Below are 19,471 nucleotides of genomic sequence, written 5' to 3'. Positions count from 1 at the left end.
TATTTATTATTATTATTAGGCTAAAATTATAAATTTTACCCCTTAATTTTCTTTTCACTCTTATTTTAGTCACTAAAATCTAAAAAAATCAATTTTCTCACTGAACTTTCGATTTACTTTTATATTTGTCACTCTATTATTAAATATTTAACAGTATTATTATTATTATTTGAAATTTATAAAATTATTTTAAAACTTTCTTATTTTTGTGAAAAGAAAATCATAGTTTGGAATTTTCTTTAATTTCTTGATGATGATACATCCTTTTTTAAAAGCCAATGGAGAGGAGGTGAAAAATAAGGAAGAGAAATGTATATCTTGATTTGATGTTGATCAGATGATGAATATTATAGATCAAAGTGGTTTAGATTTTACGAATTTTGCAGACAAACATTCTTTAAAGTGTATAGGTTAGCCGTATATTGTTGCCATTTTTACTTTATCCGTCAGCTAATCCTGCTATACTCTGCGTAATTTTGTCAAAAGGACTATATTCTCAATGTAATGAGCATGAGATACATATGATATAGCTATAGCCGAGTGTTATAGTTTGTAGCTTAAGCCCCTAATTTTTTGTAAATTACTTGTTAATAGTAAATGTGAATTGGGATGGATATAGTCGGTTCACCCTTTATGATTTGAACAAAGAATTATAATCGATGATCCAATGAAAAGTAATGAGTTTAAGAATGAGAGAGAATGAGTTTTCAATTTTTTTTCTCATGCTTACATTAGGGTTTATATATTTGCTCTTAATATTAGTGTAAGACCCAAAATTATAATTATTATCTATATGCGGATAAAGTAAATAAATATGACTGCATGATAGTAGATTTAGCCTTGACAGATCTCAGGTATCTATCATTACCAAGGATCTTGTCAAGAAATTTTGATTGGCCGAAAGTTTTATATAGAAAAAATAATATTATTCTTTATTTATATTTTATTCTTGGATAGATTAACATGTAGGGTTTAAATACTAAACATAGTTTTAACCTTAAATGTAAATACGGACATCAAATATAAATATAATTTTTTTAAAGTCCAAAGAACTTTTCATCACCATGATAATAGAACTGAGAGCCACTTGTAGTAGTAGCAATATGGAGTTCGGAAACAAGATCTCTGTCTTATCTGACCAGAGAGAGAGACCCTTTATTTAGCCGATACTAACTCAGAACCCTACAAATATAGTCTCACACTGAACCCACATTTTGCTATAAAATCCATTGCTTGATGCAACTGTTCTCACAGTGCACATTACAAATAAAACCAATACAAAATAATAAATAAAGTTTTCACATTTTAATATAGTACAATCAAATGTCGACTTCATTCTTGTTCTTCTCAATTCTCTTCGTGTTACTATCAACAACACATGGCTTCAACATCACCGAGATCCTCAGTCGATTCTCCCAGTTCAGCACGTTCAATTCCCGTCTGAGTGGGACCGGATTGGCGAGCGAAATCAACAACCAGAAAGCCGTGACGGTCCTCGTCATCACCAACGATCAATTGCGGTCGTTCAATTACCAAGCGGAGAACGATGTCAGGCAAATCCTGAGCTTCCATGTGGTACTCGATTACTATGACGAAACAAGGCTAAGAAGCTTGACGTCTAGGACGGTTCTTCCCACACTTTACCAAGGATCTACCTTGACTGTAAGCAATGACGGAAACGGTGCAATTACTTTTAGGCCCGCTGGTGCAAGTCCTAACATGGACATCAAATTGGTCGGCACAGTCGAATCGCAGCCCCATAGCATTTCGGTATTACAAATTGCTGGTATTATAACGCTTAGCGGCCCGTCTTCCGCTCCGTCGCAGCAACCTCCATCTGCCACACCGAAGGCTTCCCCTCCTAGAAAAGTCTTAGCACAAGCACCGACTCCAACGCCGAGTACTCGAGCAAAGAAGTCCCCGGCCCAGCCCCAGCCCCAGCCCCAGTCCAGACTCCATCGGGACAATCTAACAATAAAACAAGAAAAGCATCGCCTCCATCCCCAAGTACTAAAACTAAACAAAGAAACAATGCACCATCTCCATCCAAGACTATATCAATCAATGCACCAGCATCACCACCTCCACCCAAGACCATGTCAACCAATGCACCACCTCCATCCAATACTACATCAGTCAATGCACCATCTGAAACCCCGTCCCCGCCTGAATCAAACTCGACTACACCACCACCGATTGCTTCGCCACCAACAGAGGCCCCAGTATCGCCGCCTTCTAGTGACGAGGAAAACAACGTGCCACCTCCAGTAGCAGCATCTACGCCTAAACCATCGAGCAGTACATCACCACCACCGGCTCCTGCTGTTGCCGTTGAAGCTCCAGCTCCTACTAAGTCTGCTGCACCTGCACTTATAAGTTCTGGGAGTTATCTTGCCTCCATCCACATGATTTTCACTGTGGCTCGGTTCTTGTTTAACAAGATCTGATAGATTAGTTTTTTTTTTTTTTGCTTTTAGATCTTAATTTTTGGGTTGTACTCATTTACCATGATGAGATTTTTCATTCTTTGAATGTTTTGATAAATTCGAGTGGCGAAGTGAAGAAAAAACGCATTGGCCAATCATTAATAATTATTGTTCGACTCCACAAATCTCAATTCAGGATAAAAGGGTTCTTTATTATATGCATTAAAAATTTATTATAGTTTAATACGACAATACAATGATTAATTTAATTGATTAATGATAAAAAATAAATATTTAATATATTAATTATATAAAATTTTATATTTTACCAATTATTAAGATGATACATCGTAAAGATAAATTTAATTATTTATTATCATTTGATTTAATAGCCATGTGTAAAAATATATACTATTACGATATCAAATATTAATTTATTTAAAAACGAGTCCATATTTAATATACTAACGTTGTATAGTTACATGCATCATCAATAATCTAAATGATGATACATTATCAAAAATAAACTTTAATGAATTTAGTTTTAAAAAGTTATAATAATTTGTCACAATGTATAAACAGATATATTGTTAATGTAACAAATTTTAATCCATTTAAAAATAAATAAAATTTTGATGTACTAAGTGACAATGTATAATTTTATACGTTATTAGTAAATCAAATGATGATATTTAATCAAAAATAAATTTAAATAAAGTTATATAATTTTAAAATTTTGTGATGATTTATCTTCATTTAAGTTATTGACGATGTATACAAACATATATTATCAGTGCTTTAAATATCAATCCATTTGAAAATAAATGAGTATTTGAAATATTAATAATGTATAATTTCATAGAAATGAGTATTTTTATTTTTTTGATTAAGTAGAAAGATATTACGATTTTAAGGTAAATATCGAGATCCAATCTCACACAAAATAAGATAATATGAATATTCTTAACTACTCAATCAATTAATGAATCTCCATGATATATTTTTATCGAATGTCAACAATCTCAATGAAAATAATGATTAAATAATTATTCATTAAGATGAAGATCTTTATAAACAAGTAAGTTTTAGTGCACGTAGATGTATCAAATAATAATCTATAATAATTTAGGTACAAGAGTGAAATAAAAAAGGTACTAAAATGAAAATAAGTAGTATAATTTAGGGATGAAATCATAAATAATTTCTTTTCATAAATATAAATTTGTTAAAAATCTGATAAATTGTCACAACTATCTGCTATAAAATTGCCTTAATTAGTAGAACCTCCGAAAATCCACAAAAATACTCCACTTCTCGCTCTCGCTCTGTTTTCCATTTTCTATTTCTTTGAAAGATAGATTCAATATCTCGAAGGCATCAATGGCAACAGAGAACGTGTATGTCGAGCATTGTAAAGGCACCAATGGCCTCAATAAGGTCATATTGAGGGAGATTCGCGGTTACTCTGCTGAGGTTTTTTTTCTCTCGTTTTTCTCTCTTTCTTTTCTCTTTTCCACGATTTATCGTTTCCATTTTGTTATCCGATCATTATTGTCTCTGCTTCCTTTATTTTCGGAACGAGATTGTTTCTTTTGTGAATTTAGTCCGGAATCTTGAAATCTGTGTTGAAATGTTAACCGCATTGCAAGAAGTGCCTTTGTTTTTTTCTTAAAGAGATTTACGTGATTTGTTCGGTTAATTATTCGTTTTATAGATTTGGATCTTGCGATGATATAGTTGCCCGTGTAATGAAAACTAAACTCTGATGATTTAGTCTTGTAACGGTTTTGATTAATAAATTTTATGTTTATTCGTTAAGTTTGCGTGAATTTGATTAAAGAACAATTCATTCTTTTGTAGTAGGGAATAGATTTGAGTGTGTTTTGTATTGAAAAGAAGAGAAATGAATCTAAAATATTTGAACTCAATTATCAAAAAAAAATGTGTGAATCAATTGAACAAAGTAGTCGGAAAGATTCTTGAAACCAAACTTGAGGTGCAATATTTAACTATTTCTTGTATTCATTCTACTTTATTTTCCTTGAACAGGTGTATCTCTTCGGAGGCCAAGTCACGTATTGGAAGAATGACAAAAGGGAAGAGTTGCTTTTCCTTAGTAATAAGGTACCCGTTTTAGAATTATTCTTCTTAGAAATTATTTAGCATAATAATTTAAATGAATCGTAGTTACCACTTCTCCTGCCATTAGTGATCCACGCTTCATCATTAGAGATAGTATTTGAATGAACAAGCAATGGTTCACGGAATAAATTTGATCACATTGGCGGTAGTAGTGAGTCATCATTTACTTCTACTGAGGCAACTATTTGCAATTATAGTATTTTCTAGGTGTTTGATTGATACTTAATGCTGCTTCTTTTTGAGGTGGTTGGTGCTAAAATATTAGTTAATAAATAAATAAAGAGTTCTCAGATATTTTGAGGGGAGTGTCAAAATGCCCACCATATATATTTATGTACCTTTTGATACAGACAAGGATTCTATTTTTTAAAAGTACAAAAAAATTGTAATTGAAATGATCGATGCATGCTGATTTTTATACGGGAAAAAGGACAGCAATTTGAATGGATCTACCAACTATTTTAATTGCCTTTTCAATTAAGCGCGTGTTTTTTCTGCAGGCTATTTTTCAGTCACCTGAAGCTATCCGTGGAGGTATACCAATCTGTTTTCCTCAAGTATGTGCTTCTAAGCTCTCTTTCTCTCGCTCTCTCTCTCATTTTTATTTCTTTGTTTCAAATTTAATTCTTGAACCATGCAGTTTGGGAATATTGATTCTCTTGAGAAACATGGATTTGCAAGAAATCGACTATGGAGTGTTGATCCTGATCCCCCACCACGTTCATCACATGCTTCTACCAAGGCCTTCGTCGACTTAATTCTTAGGCACTCCGAAGAAGAGTTGAAGATCTGGTCTCACAGGTGCATTGCTCTGTATGAACTTTGATTTATTTAACACAGTTCCTAAAATTGACATCTTCATTTTAATGTCCCTTTTAAGAAAAATTGTTAAACGGCTGTCTGGGCCTGATTTTATATCCTTTATTCCAGCTTTTGTATTCTATGGCATCAGGTTGTGTGCCGTTTTGTTGCTAACCCATATCTAGTTTTAAAATCAATCATAGGCGTTCTCTTACAGATAAATTGATTGCTTTTATGTGACATTACCTATGCGTGTGAGATGGATACTGGAGTTATATCACGTGAAATAAGGGATATGCAATTCTGTGCAGGTTTGAGTTTCGGTTGAGGGTAGAACTGAGTCCTGCTGGTGATTTGTTGTTGACATCCCGCATCCGAAATGCAAACAATGATGGAAAGTCGTTTACATTTACATTTGCCTATCACACATATTTTTTCGTCACCGATATCAGGTTTAAAAGAAAATATTTTACCTTTTAATAACATGTATATCATAGATATTTTTCTATGACTTGTTCTTTGTTCTGTACAATTCATTTTGTATTTACTTTTATTTAGTGAAGTGCGAGTAGAAGGACTAGAGATACTGGATTATTTGGATAACCTGCAGAACAGGGAGCGGTTCACTGAATAAGGGGATGCAATAACGTTCGAGTCAGAAGTTAGTGTCAATTTTTCTTAAAGCAGGCTTATGTTTCCCGGTCTTTCAATTCTAATTTTTATTTATTGTTTAATTGTTCTTGATGAAAAAAGGTAGGCAAAATATACCTCGGTACACCAACAAAAATTGCCATCCTAGACCATGAAAGGAAGCGAACATTTGTGTTGCGAAAGGATGGACTTCCCGATGCTGGTAAGTTTATTATATCCATACACTTCCATTCTAATTAGAACCAGGACGGTAGGACATGTTGTAAAACGCATTGATCGGATTAGCATGTAAATTATGGTTAGATTTGTCGATTACAGCTTGTAAAACATATTGTTTCCTATATCTATATTTCAGTTGTGTGGAATCCCTGGGATAAGAAGGCGAACTCAATGACTGATTTCTGCAACGAGGAGTATAAGCAAATGCTTTGCGTAGAGGCTGCTTGTGTGGAGAATCCTATCATCTTGAAACCTGGTGAAGAGTGGAAAGGAAGACAGGAGATCCCGGTTGTTCCTTCATGTTATTGCAGTGGACATCTCGACCCGCGTAGAGTAACATTTACTGTTTAAACACTGGTTTTTTCTTTGCATATCCCTTGTACAGTTTAAATCACAAAATCTGATTCGGCCTCCTTCAACTGGCTCCACAGATGGTGCTCCATCCGAGCATTTGATTGCAAACTGTCAATGTGCCTAAAATTTTCATATAAAGAGTGGTCATTTTGAAGATCAGTTTCTTTGGATGTTTTGATTGATTACTTCTCTAGTACTTTGAATTAAAGTGAAAAAAAAGGAAATAAAGTGAAGTGTTCAATTCATCTAGTTTAGTAGAGGGTGGTTCATTTGTTAGAATCGAATGAATATAGTAAAATGATCAAAGTAAGAATTATTTTAGAATGTGAATATCAAAATTAAACATGATTTGCCGATATAAATGATGATGCAGCATTGTTGTTGTTCGAAGACCATACAAAAACTCGCCAAAAGGGTCGTTGTTTTTGCTTGTGATTGTTAGCGATCAGCTCGGTCTCGGATCTTCTGAGCATCTCCCACATCACTTTCACATCTTGGTATCCACAAGTTTGTATATCATCATGTAGCTTTAAGAGCCCTCCACCTGCATCAATTATTATGGAATTATTAGTAAAAACCAAATTATGATCTTCATTTTTTTTTGGAAGGCATATTTAGATGATCTTGAGTTGAGTGGTCCATCGTTGTAGTTGGGTCAAGATTGAGAATTAAACTTTGTGGTTGAATGAAGGAAAGGAGAAAAGTGATACGTTTGTTGTTTTCAGGCCATTGTTAAATTAAGGCAAAAAATGTGGACTATAAATACAACTAATCATATAGATTTATGAGAGTCGCTGATTTAAGAATGTCATTTTCGTGTAAATTAAACAAATACGGTTTCAAATTGGTTAAGGGGTAAATTAAAATAGGATTTTTTTTACTAATAATCAATTAGTCTAATAGAATGAGATATTAAAATTTTGAATTTGATATTACGAATTGATCAAATTAAATTGGGATGACACACCATCTTTATAATATATAATCTATTCAATTAATAAATCAGATACATGTAATTATTATTTTTAAAAAAAGTTATTTCCTTTTGTATAAAAGGATGGATATAGGCATGACAAAATATTGGTGGGAGCTTCTAAAATCTTTTTTCTTTGATTTTAATTTGTATAAGTTAGATTGTTGAATTTAATTTAATTAATATTGAGAGTATTATATAATGAAATATGTTTAAACATTTAATAATCTGTGTATAAGTGGTGAGGAGTTTAATTAATAGAAATATTATATTAAAAATAAGATGCTTTATTATTAGTTTAAAATTGAAAATAATATTGGGTAGAAGGAAAAAAGAGTTGGAATATCATCTTCTACCCTAAATCATAACGTCCTTTAAGAAACTGGAACAAATACCAGAAGAACGTTGACAAAAGGTTTCCCAACTTGGTTTAAGAAAGATAACGAGAAGAGAGGGGGGTTTAAAACACCGTTTTTGGGAGCTTTGAGAGGGGAAGACACGACAAACCAAACTCGACGAAGAGGGAAAACCATCTTATTCCACCAATCCATGAATTTTTCTTTAACTCTACTCTTTGTCTTGCTGAATTTGATCTTCCTCTTTCCTCCTCCTCCTCCAAACACTCCAAACACTCTTGTTCTAAATCCAATATTTTTTTACAAAGAGAAGATGAAGAACGACAATGGCCAACCACACGTGACTAATATATATATATATATATATATATATGAGAGAGAATAACATATATTTGTAATGGTAAACTGTGCAAATGGTCACTAAAGTTTGAATAATTTTTCATTTCCCTCCTATAATTTCAAAAGTAATGAATTGATCATTGATGTTATCGATTTATAACGAATCGTCACTCGACATTAATCGTCGTTATTGGAGTGATGTAACGCTAATGTGTCACATTAATCGGCTGACTTAGCATGTTTGGCCCTTCCCCCTCATAAAATTATATATGATAATTTAATCACAACAACGACTATGATCTCCACCGTCATCCGACAACGACAGCGACTAGCCACCTGCACCATCAGACGACATTATATTCCTCCCTTCTTCTTCCTCGGGTAACAATGGAATGTCTCCTAATAAAGACCAAACATTAGTGATCAATTTAATGTGACACATCAGTATTCCGTCGCTCTAATAAGTAATAACGACCGTTAACGTCGAGTCACCAATTTATTATAAATTGATAATATTAGTGTCCAATTCGTTTGAAATTTAAGTAGAGAAAATGAAAACTTACTCAAACTTTAGTGATCATTTGTGTAATTTACCATATTTTTAATTTTCTTAAAGCAATTTAGTTTGAATTTGACAGAAATTACAAAAATGTTTGGTATCCACTATCCATCGTTTATAATTTTATTAGTCTTTACGCGACGTCGTTTTAATCTTTTATATATGAAATTAAGAATTTAAAAATAAATTATAAAATCTTAGAGATAGGGTTTTATAGATAAAACGACATGGTTTAACTAAAACTTTGGCTTTTTAAATCTATTGCTAAGAAAAATTATTGTCGGCAGTGACCTTGGCCACGCAATGGATATGGCAATGAAAAAGATTGATGACATAACGTACCTTAGCTCTTTTTTCACCATGATTTTTTTGGGTGCTCATCGGTTGATTTTAACTGAATTAATTAATTAAATTAAAATTTAATTTATTTAATTGATTGATTAATTAAATGTTAAATCTATTAAGGGTTAAGAAAATAAAAATTAGTATTTTGATTTTGATTAATTTAATTCGATCGATAATTAAACTAATCGTTTAAATATTTCTAATGACTTTTTTCCAATCATATTCTGACATCTATCATTTAAATTGAGGAACTCAAATAATTTGTACGAGTCTTCTACTTTGAGAAACTTGTTAGGAGATAAAAACATAAACATTTCGGGGAAAAGTAAACAGATAAGATCGAATACAAAGAAAAAGAAATCAGAAGTCTTACTTTTTGGTTGGAAACTCATTAGATAAGATAAGAATTAAGACCCAAGATTGATGCTTTTACTGTTCTTTTAAGAATTGCCAATTAGGAGTGTTAAAAAAATCGTAAATATTAATCATAATCCTTGATCGATTTAATCGTTATATTTAATAGATTAATTAATTAAAATGTTATTATTAAATAATTTCGGTTAACATGATGAGTCTACAGCACACGCCGCATGCTGTAATTTTATTAAAAGTAATAATTAATTTAATATATTTAATTGATTTAGAATTAAAACATCTAACTTATATTAATTTAAGGTTCATCCTAAATAACCTAACAACCTCCATCATCCACCTCTGATGACCACCTTGTTGGAATCGGGACTGTAATTGTAAAAGCATATTTAGGGATGGCATGAGACTCGGATCTGACGGGTTTCAATTTGATCCGTCTCGACCGGTCCGATTTTTTTTTTTAAAGAAATTCGAGTTTGGATTCAGGTCGGTTGGATTTTTTAGAGGTTGTATATAAGTCGGTTTAGGTTTGAGGTTTAGAGTGAAAAATATCCGACCCAAAAAAATATATAATTTTATAATTATATTTAGGGATAATTTCAATAATACCCCTCTATATATTATTTTTTTCAATCAAATCTATATTTTTATTGAATAAAAATATTATTTTTAATAAATATATTATTTTGGGACGGTTCTAGTTTAGATTCGGGTTTTATCTCAAAAGATCGGGTTGGGTTCGGATCGGATGGAATATACATTTTTCGGATCGAGTCAGGTTCGGGTGGATGATATATAATTTTCAGTTTGAGTCAGATTAACCGAAAATCAGACTTGACCCAACCCATGTTTATCCCTAAGCATATTTGGCCCTAACCTTGTGCCTTTTATTTTTAGTAACCATTAAAAGGAGTAAGGTTTGGCCCTTACATTAATCTCAGGCCAGTTTAGTTTCGTTGAATTTTTTGGATTTTTAATTATATATTTTAATCTGATTTAGATCGAATTAGTTTAGTTTTCCAGCAAGATGAGGTAGCTGCCGGCTGTAGGGGATGGTGGTTGATGGGTTTTTTAGGATCAACCATAAATTTATATAAGTACCAATTAAATTTATTAAATTAATTAATATTTTTAATAAAAATATAATTAAATTATACTTTTTAAAATTAAAATTAAATTTTAATAAATGATTAATTTTATATAAATCATTATACGTTCTAATATTTACATAATAAAAATAATTTTATTAGTGGTGTGTTTCGATGTATCGTTTTAATGGTATATTACGGTATATGACTTGCGTCTTCATTCTGAATTAAAGAATTCAGAATGTCAGAGTGAAATAGTTCGCTTTGACCGTTAAGAGCAGGTAACCCGTTCCCTATGTCTTTGTTTCTATTGGATTCTATCTCATTGTATCACATTATGTTCTACGTCAATACCTCGGTGTAGGTGTCCGGGATAATCTTTGTTCCATAGTCCCGGGGCTATTTACAACCAGCCAATTAAGAATTCTCGGATGTACTAGTACTAGCAAATGCCTCAAAGATGCAGTAATCGATTCTCTTGAGAGGCCACAATTACCGAAAGTAAACACATTAATTTAATGACGAGGAGTGCATTTTTTCTATGCTACTAATACTTGTACTTGCTCTGCTATTCTGGCCAAGCCTGGCGTAGAATTTTCTTTTTGAACAAATACTACTCTATATTCACCCAAATTTATCAAAAAAATATTATTTAATTATTCAAATTAGTTGGTAAAAATAATTTTATTAGTGGTGTGTTTCGATGTATCGTTTTAATGGTATATTACGGTATATGACTTGCGTCTTCATTCTGAATTAAAGAATTCAGAATGTCAGAATGAAAGAGTTCGCTTTGACCGTTAAGAGCAGGTAACCCGTTCCCTGTGTCTTTGTTTCTATTGCATTCTATCTCATTGTATCACATTATGTTCTACGTCAATACCTCGGTGTAGGTGTCCGGGATAATCTTTGTTCCATAGTCCCGGGGCTATTTACAACCAGCCAATTAAGAATTCTCGGATGTACTAGTACTAGCAAATGCCTCAAAGATGCAGTAATCGATTCTCTTGAGAGGCCACAATTACCGAAAGTAAACACATTAATTTAATGACGAGGAGTGCATTTTTTCTATGCTACTAATACTTGTACTTGCTCTGCTATTCTGGCCAAGCCTGGCGTAGAATTTTCTTTTTGAACAAATACTACTCTATATTCACCCAAATTTATCAAAAAAATATTATTTAATTATTCAAATTAGTTGGTATTATAGTCCTTGGTAGTTAAATATGGTGTCCATAGAAATTATGATCGAATATTTTTATTTTTAAATGTAGAAAAAAATTAAATTGATGTTTTCTTTAGGATAATATTTGTCCAAAACGTTTTTTATGATTTTTCTAAACAAGGAATATATATTATCTTTTTTGTTTACAAGGAATATAAATAATTAAAAAATGATTTGACTAAAATACGTATTTATATATTTTATTTAGCTTACAATATTAAGAATTTAAAAAATATAAACATAGACACCATAATTATAAACTTGTCAAAATTATAAACACAAAATATAATAAATTGATTTCAATTTTAATTGCAAAACATTGTTGTTTATGGAATGACAGAGGCTGGACCAGTTCTAGCAATGAGCTTAGGATTTGCCAAGCAGCCCTTCGAAATAAAATCCGGGGCTTGCGAGACCGTCGTGAGGAACGCCGAGATGAAAATAATTGACCCCGACACCGGTTCATCGCTGCCGCAGAATCATGCCGGAGAGATTTGCATCCGAGGAGATCAAATCATGAAAGGTACAATATTACTTTACCAAAAAATTGAACAACATGAACAATGTTAGTTAAGTATTACTTTACCAAAAAATTGAACAACATGAACAATGTTAGTTAAATGAACAAAGATGGCTGGTTTCACACAGGAGACATCGGTTACATCGACGGCGATGACGAGCTTTTCATGGTCGATCGATTGAAGGAATTGATCAAATAGAAAGGGTTCTAGGTAGCACCTGCGGAGCTCGAAGGAATGGTCATTGCTCACTCAGATATCATCGATGCCACTGTTGTTGCGTAAGTTTAACAACACCATTGATGTTTATTCGGTATATCGAAATTCAGGTTCTTCGTTTTAACATCAATACTATAATGTGATTGCAGCATGAAGGATGAAGCAACTGGGAAGTGCCTGTTGCATTCCAAATGAGATCAGAAAAATCCCAGATCAGTGAAGATGAAATCAAGCGGTACATTTCGAAACAGGTGGTGTTCTACAAGAGAATAAAGCATGTGTTCTTCGTCGAAACGATTCCAAAGGCGCCATCGGGGAAGATCTTGAGGAAGGAATTGCGAGCTAAACTAGCTACCGGAAACCATTGATCTCATGTTCCGCAAGTCTTCCAATTCTCCCCCATACAATGTTGTAAAATAATATATAAGTGCAAGGACATATGAAAATAATATATTATGGGTTAAAATTGAACTTGAAAAAAAAGGGTTTACATTTAACATTAATATCAATATGCAAACAACTATATTTCAATAACATAACCAAAACTCCATCAAAATCATTCTTAACGTTAGCATGGTGAAAAAGCAAAGAGTGCTGCCATAAGCTTTTCTCATGTCAAAAAAACCACGAAGGAAACTACGAGAAAACAAAAACAATTGCACCACACTTTAGCTCCCCCATTGAACCAAACAGGATAACCCTCCCATCGATGGAGCATACTGATCTTAAGACGACGATGCCGGTTTTCATTCGGTCGCTAATCGTCGCCTTCCATGTACGAGCAAAGGAGCATGGTGGCACAGCGGCGCAAGATGTAGAATCGAGCTCGTTGTTGCTTAACCAACGAAGCACACTTGGCGGAGAAACCGCTTCGCTTGCTCTTCGACGAGGCCTTGACTGATCCACAGTTGTATTGCTGGTAGTGAAACTCGGCCATGGCTAAAACCAAAGAGTTTACTTTAAAAAAAAAAAGCTCAAACCGGAGCTTAATTGTGACCGTGTGGGTTAAGGCCAGAGCATATATATATATATATACAATTAAAAGTCCTGAAAACCAAGAAAGGCATTAAACTGCAATAGGAAGGAAGGAAGTGAACATGGACAGGCCCAAAAACTGAGGAACTTAAAGAAATGTGGCTTAGAAAAATGGCAAAGGTGGGGGGAAGCATGAAAAGTGGGGAGCTGTTTAATGAAGACAAGGCAATGGATTTTGGGTTAGGGAATTTGGGAACAAAGCCCCGGCAGTATGGACATTGGTTTTGTTGGATTCTCTCTCTTTGTATTCTATGCTTACAGTTCATAGATTTTGCCAACTGCAGAGAATAAAATCAAAAAAACAATTTCTTTGTCTTCTGTAATATGAAAATATCCCTGAATAAAAGGTGTGAATATCAATCTGTCAAAATCCACGTAATATTTCGATGGAGATGAAAGAATCAAAATCACAATTGCTTTGATCCTATCATGATTCGTGGATCAAAATATTATCACTTTCTTGCGGCTAGAATTTGATATTCTCTTCTTGTTTTATGAAGCAAGAATCTCGTCCTTAAACTTTACCATCATCGTGTAAGATTGATGACAATATATTACGGGGGACTACAATTATATTTGAATAGAAATTCGAAAACTCAACTAAATTTGACTCGACTTGAATTTCATAGAACTCAATTCAATAAATAAAATTTGAATCTTCAAATAATACTCGTCAACTCGACTAACTCAAAATCTTTTGATTTGACTCGACTTGATTCGATAGGATACTAACCCTTAGCAGATCCAATATGTCATTATTAATTTTCTTGCAAGAATAATTTATAGTTATAGTTTTATTGAAGAAGATTTGAAGACATTGAGATTGAAACCCAAATATTTAGATTCACTGAATGAATAATTATTGCATAAGCAATTGAGTACGATAAAATTAGCCAAGATTTGGCATTAGGTAGCTGATTCCTTTGTCGTTTCCGATGATATTGGACAAACTAAATCTGAATTTGTTGACTCATAGCTGAGTTTGCTTTAAGCAAAAGACGAGACTAATATTGATTTCTAGACAGCTGAGCTGCTTTACTAATCATTTTCAAAGTGTATTTGTTTGAGAGTTGAAACAAATATGCTGTGAGAAGTGTTTACTTAAATGTTTTTGTGCATTTTTGAATTTTAAGTAAAAATGGTATTAAAGTAATAAAAGTGAACAATTTTGGGTTCAAATATTTACTTGGCCCTTGTTTTTATATTAAGTTTTGGGAAGAGCCACTTAATAATTAATATTTGTGGACCTCAACACTACCCCTATTTATTGAACTTGGTTTCATGGGCATGGGGTTGATGCTTACATTGCAAACTACTTTCTGTTTTGGTGGCATTAAATAACTTTAATGCTTATCGGTCAGGTTAAATTAGATCAAGTTCGTATCGAAATCATATCAATTACTAATGATTTTTTGTATTTTTAAATCGAACTCGAACCATAAATCTTATTAACTTATTATTTTACAACTGAACCTAGCTAGCCCGATCTAACAAAGCAATTTTGGGCCTGACCCATTTAGAAACTGACCAATTCTTGTACTAATATTCTCAAAGTTGGAGTTATTACTATACAAGTCTTATTAAGTTATTATTCATGTTGTTTCACGGATTCGAATTTCGATATTTGTTTTGAAAATGTAAATATCTCTACATTCAATAAGAAAAAAATTGAAGTAAATTTTTCGGATTTGGATAATTGGATGAATAACTCGACCCTAAGATGAGTCTATTTTGAATGTTCAACTCTTTCTTACAAGCAATGATTTAAGAGAGTTGACCAATGATAAGTTAGTCAATAATTTTACTAAATAAGTGATCAATTCTTTTGTTAAAATTTAAATTTACACGAATCAAGCGGTATTGTGGTTAAAGAATTGTTGTTATTTTTTTAGGTCAAATAGTTGAAAGTATTTTATATACTACATTGTGTTCACCCGTATTAATAAAAATAAATAAGAATAAAATTAACAAAGTATAAATAACAAGGGTTAAAATTAACGATATGCCTAGTGAAAAATGATCACATTTGTAACCATGCATAAATAAATAGATAGATAGTTTTTTTTAACGCTCCGATTGAAGACAAAAATTTTAAAAAAATTGATTTGAATTTTATTATTCATAGAAAATGATAAGAATGAAATATATTTTATAGATAAATAATTAAGATTTAATATAATGCACAAGTGAAAATTGTGAAATATATGAATTTATAAAATAAAAAATTTATTGAACAACTAAATAAGTGTCTCACAAATCCATAAATGTTAAAAAAATAGAATGATTATTACATACCTAAATATCTTATTATTTAATTTACACTACCTATAAATCCTAATCCTAATACACTGCCTTGAGCTTTTATTTTTCTCTATTGCAAATTCCAATCTTTATTTAAAACTATTCAAGTTTATTTCATCTTACTTGAAGAATATCTATGAACCCGATTTATTATATAATATATTAAAAATAAGTAAATTTAAACCATCGTAAAATCATTTTTCTAAAAAGAAAAAAGGGGACATAATTGAGTTAGGTATTTTCTATAGAAAAGTAATGAGTTAATTACATCATTGTCCCCAAACTATAATTCTCATTTTAAATTGGTCCTTAAACTTTTGAATATTTCAATTCCATCCCTAAACTATGGCTCTCTTTCTAAAATCCTTACACTTTTGAAAATTCTAGTTTTATCCCTAAACTATGACCCTCTTTCTAACTTGCTCCCCAAACTTTTGAATATTCAAAATTCATCAAGTATGTAATTATTTTCAACCATAATTTAACATAGATTTTGTTTTTGTCAACCATATAATAATATAAGTTGGCCTAATGATTTTATTAACAAGGGGTGTGATTAGTATATACATATAGTTTGAGATTAAAATGGAATGTTAAAAAAAGTTTAAGGACTAATTTAGAATGAACGTCATAGTTTGAGAATGAAATCGAAATGTTAAAAAGTTTAAGGACTAATTTAGAATTATAGTCATAGTTGAGGGATAAAATTGGAATATTTAAAAGTTTAAGGATAATTTAAAATGTAAGTAATACTTTGAGGACATATGATGAAATTAACTCAAAATAATAGAGTTAGGTTTTTTTATTAAAAGGGATGAAATGAATGGGCCGAGTAGATATGCCTTTGCTGTATCTTGAAGATTGAGTAATAGTTTTGGGCCCATCTTGCCGAGGCTTAAGCTTTAAAACTGTTTGGCCCATAATTCAATTTTACGTCTTGCACTTTTGCATACGCATAATATCCCACAAGCTTCTTCCATTCATTTTTTTGTTATTTTTAAATTTTGATATATTAGGTTGTGAACCATGGATGGTTGAATCTGTTAAAATTTCAAATTTTTATATGATTTTAAAATCTTATTTATGTCTTTATTAATAATATAATTTTTTATTATTAAAATTTTAATATAATTTCTTAAAATCGTATATCTCGAAATTAAATTCTAAATCATTGATAATCATAATGTTAAGACATTCGGATTACGTATTAAATTTTGAAATATCTTCATATCATTTGATTTAAAAAAAAACATTGTATGAATTACATCATTATTTACTCGTCAAATAATTTATGCATCTTTTCAAAAATTATCGAATGGTTCATATGCGCTAAGAGATCTAAATATCTTTAATGAGGTATTATACAATGACCCTATGTAATGGAATAATTTTCCTAACACAAGGTTCTTAATCTTAAGGCCGTGGGATCGAGTCTCACGGAGGGTATTTCATAATTCGGATGTATTCTACGGAAGTTGCTCTCAACCTGATGTTGGGCAATCTACTATCTTACCTTCCCCTTACCCATTACATATGGAACAAAGGACAGTCATTTATATGAGGCAAATTTTTTCAAAAACATTATTTGGACAGTTTTATATAATAATAGTTTAATTATGACTACTATTGTTAAAAAGGAAATTCGGGAGAAGTCCACGTACCACCGACAGTAAGGAATGAGCTTGCAAACGTTGTTTTTTGAAACTCAAAGACAAAAATTATGGAATAGAATAACGGTCACGTGGCGTATAGGTGGAGCGCAACACATTTGCCTGTCCTTTTCACCATTTTGTCATCATTTTTTTATTTTTCAATTTATACATATTATTATCCATATGATCCAAACGAGTAATTTTCTTCAATTTCATTCCCAACACAATATTTATGGTATTGTTTAATTATGAATTCCACTCTTCATTTTATGAAAATTAAAACATTAATCTATTTTAGTGTAATTAATTTTTTTCCCTTTCAATTCTTAAAATTTCGTCTTAACTCATCCGAATCAACTCAGATCGTTAATTAGAAAATCAATATTTTCACAACTTAGTATATAGTAAATTCACTAAATTAACAGTTTAATAATTTTTATGTAACAGATTATGGAAAAATTAATAGTTTAAATCCATATGTTTACTAATAATAGGTTACAATTTTGATTCTCTATCTAAAAGTAAGTTATGACAGATTAAAATAAAATTATATTCTCGATTTTCATAAATAAATAAGTTAAATTTATAATTGAATCTTTAAAGTATTATATGTAGGGAATGGGAATGAGACTCGAATCCAACGGGTTCCGACCCGATCGGGTCGGTTATTTTAAAAAAGTTTCGGGTTGGATCGGATTTTTTAAATACGATGTACGGGTCGGGTCGGTTTAGAGTGAAAAATACTCGACCCGACCTGAAAAAATTATAATTTTACCTTATATATTTAGACATAATTACAATAATACCCCTCTATATATATATATTTTCAATTAAGTCATTGTTTTTATTAAATAAAAATAGTTTTTTTATTATTTGGGGTTGGGGTTTTAAGTTGTATATAGGGTCGGGTGAAATATTGTTTTGGTCGGTCGGGTGGGGTGGACCAAAAACCGAACTCAACCCGACTCACGCCCATCCCTAATTATATGCATTTGAAAATAAAATAAAATTATCACTTAAATATAATTAGGTATACATGTAAGATTTTATGTTAGAGGGGTGAATTTATAGAATTTTAAGAAATGACGAACTCATAAAAAGTTATGGAGTGAAAATAGATTTATAATAAAAAATACAAAAAATATATATATAAAATATATAAAAATTAAAAAAATTAAGAGAAGCTATCGCCCCCACCCGCTCCCCTCGATTCATCCCTGAGCATGACGTGTGTTTAGAGTTTATATGTTTTATAATAGGACTGTGAATGTCGAGTTTAGAGTGAAAAATTTATAATTCAAGAATAATAATATAATTCACCTTTATATATTTAAGAATAATTGTTAATAATATCATTCTCTTTATATATATTTTTAATTAGATCCTATTTTATATAATAAAAATGAAAATTATATATATATATAGAGAGAGAGAGAGAGAGAGAGAGAGAGAGAGAGAGAGAGAGAGAGATTTGTGTCAGTTGGATTGGACGTGGATTTTTACCTAAAAAATAAACTCCACACTAAATTTGAATCAAATCAAATTATATTCGAATTAATCAAAATTCGATCTAAGCCATGACATCCCTTTGCCATTGGAGCAAAGAAACAGACACTTTTGCTTTAACAACTAGAATTTGTATAGGTTAGTTGGTTTGAACATGGAAACGAGTTCATTTAATTTTGCTATTTTGAAAGCTTAAGTAATCATTTCATTGTTTTCCAACTACATTTGAGAATGACACATTTTATTAAGTCAACATTTTAACAGTATTTTTAGGATTAATAATTCTGATTAACTTTGATTTCATTTGTAAATTTAGATATCAACTTTAATTACAATTTATTTATATGTTTAAGTATAATAAAAAATTTATAAAATATATTATTTCCCGAT

The 19,471-nt window shown here is 31.3% G+C and overlaps 1 pseudogene; it reads left to right on the top strand.

Moving 5' to 3' along the window:
* The first annotated feature begins 4,680 nt into the window (after positions 1–4,680).
* Positions 4,681–6,675, top strand: LOC120210381 (annotated as a pseudogene).
* The last annotated feature ends 12,796 nt before the right edge of the window (positions 6,676–19,471 follow it).

This window comes from Hibiscus syriacus, unplaced genomic scaffold (genome assembly GCF_006381635.1).
Source record: "Hibiscus syriacus cultivar Baekdansim isolate YM2019G1 unplaced genomic scaffold, ASM638163v2 tig00109923_pilon, whole genome shotgun sequence".
Lineage (NCBI taxonomy): Eukaryota > Viridiplantae > Streptophyta > Magnoliopsida > Malvales > Malvaceae > Hibiscus > Hibiscus syriacus.
Note: the sequence above shows the minus strand (reverse complement) of the source record. Positions and strands in the feature narration are given on the sequence as shown.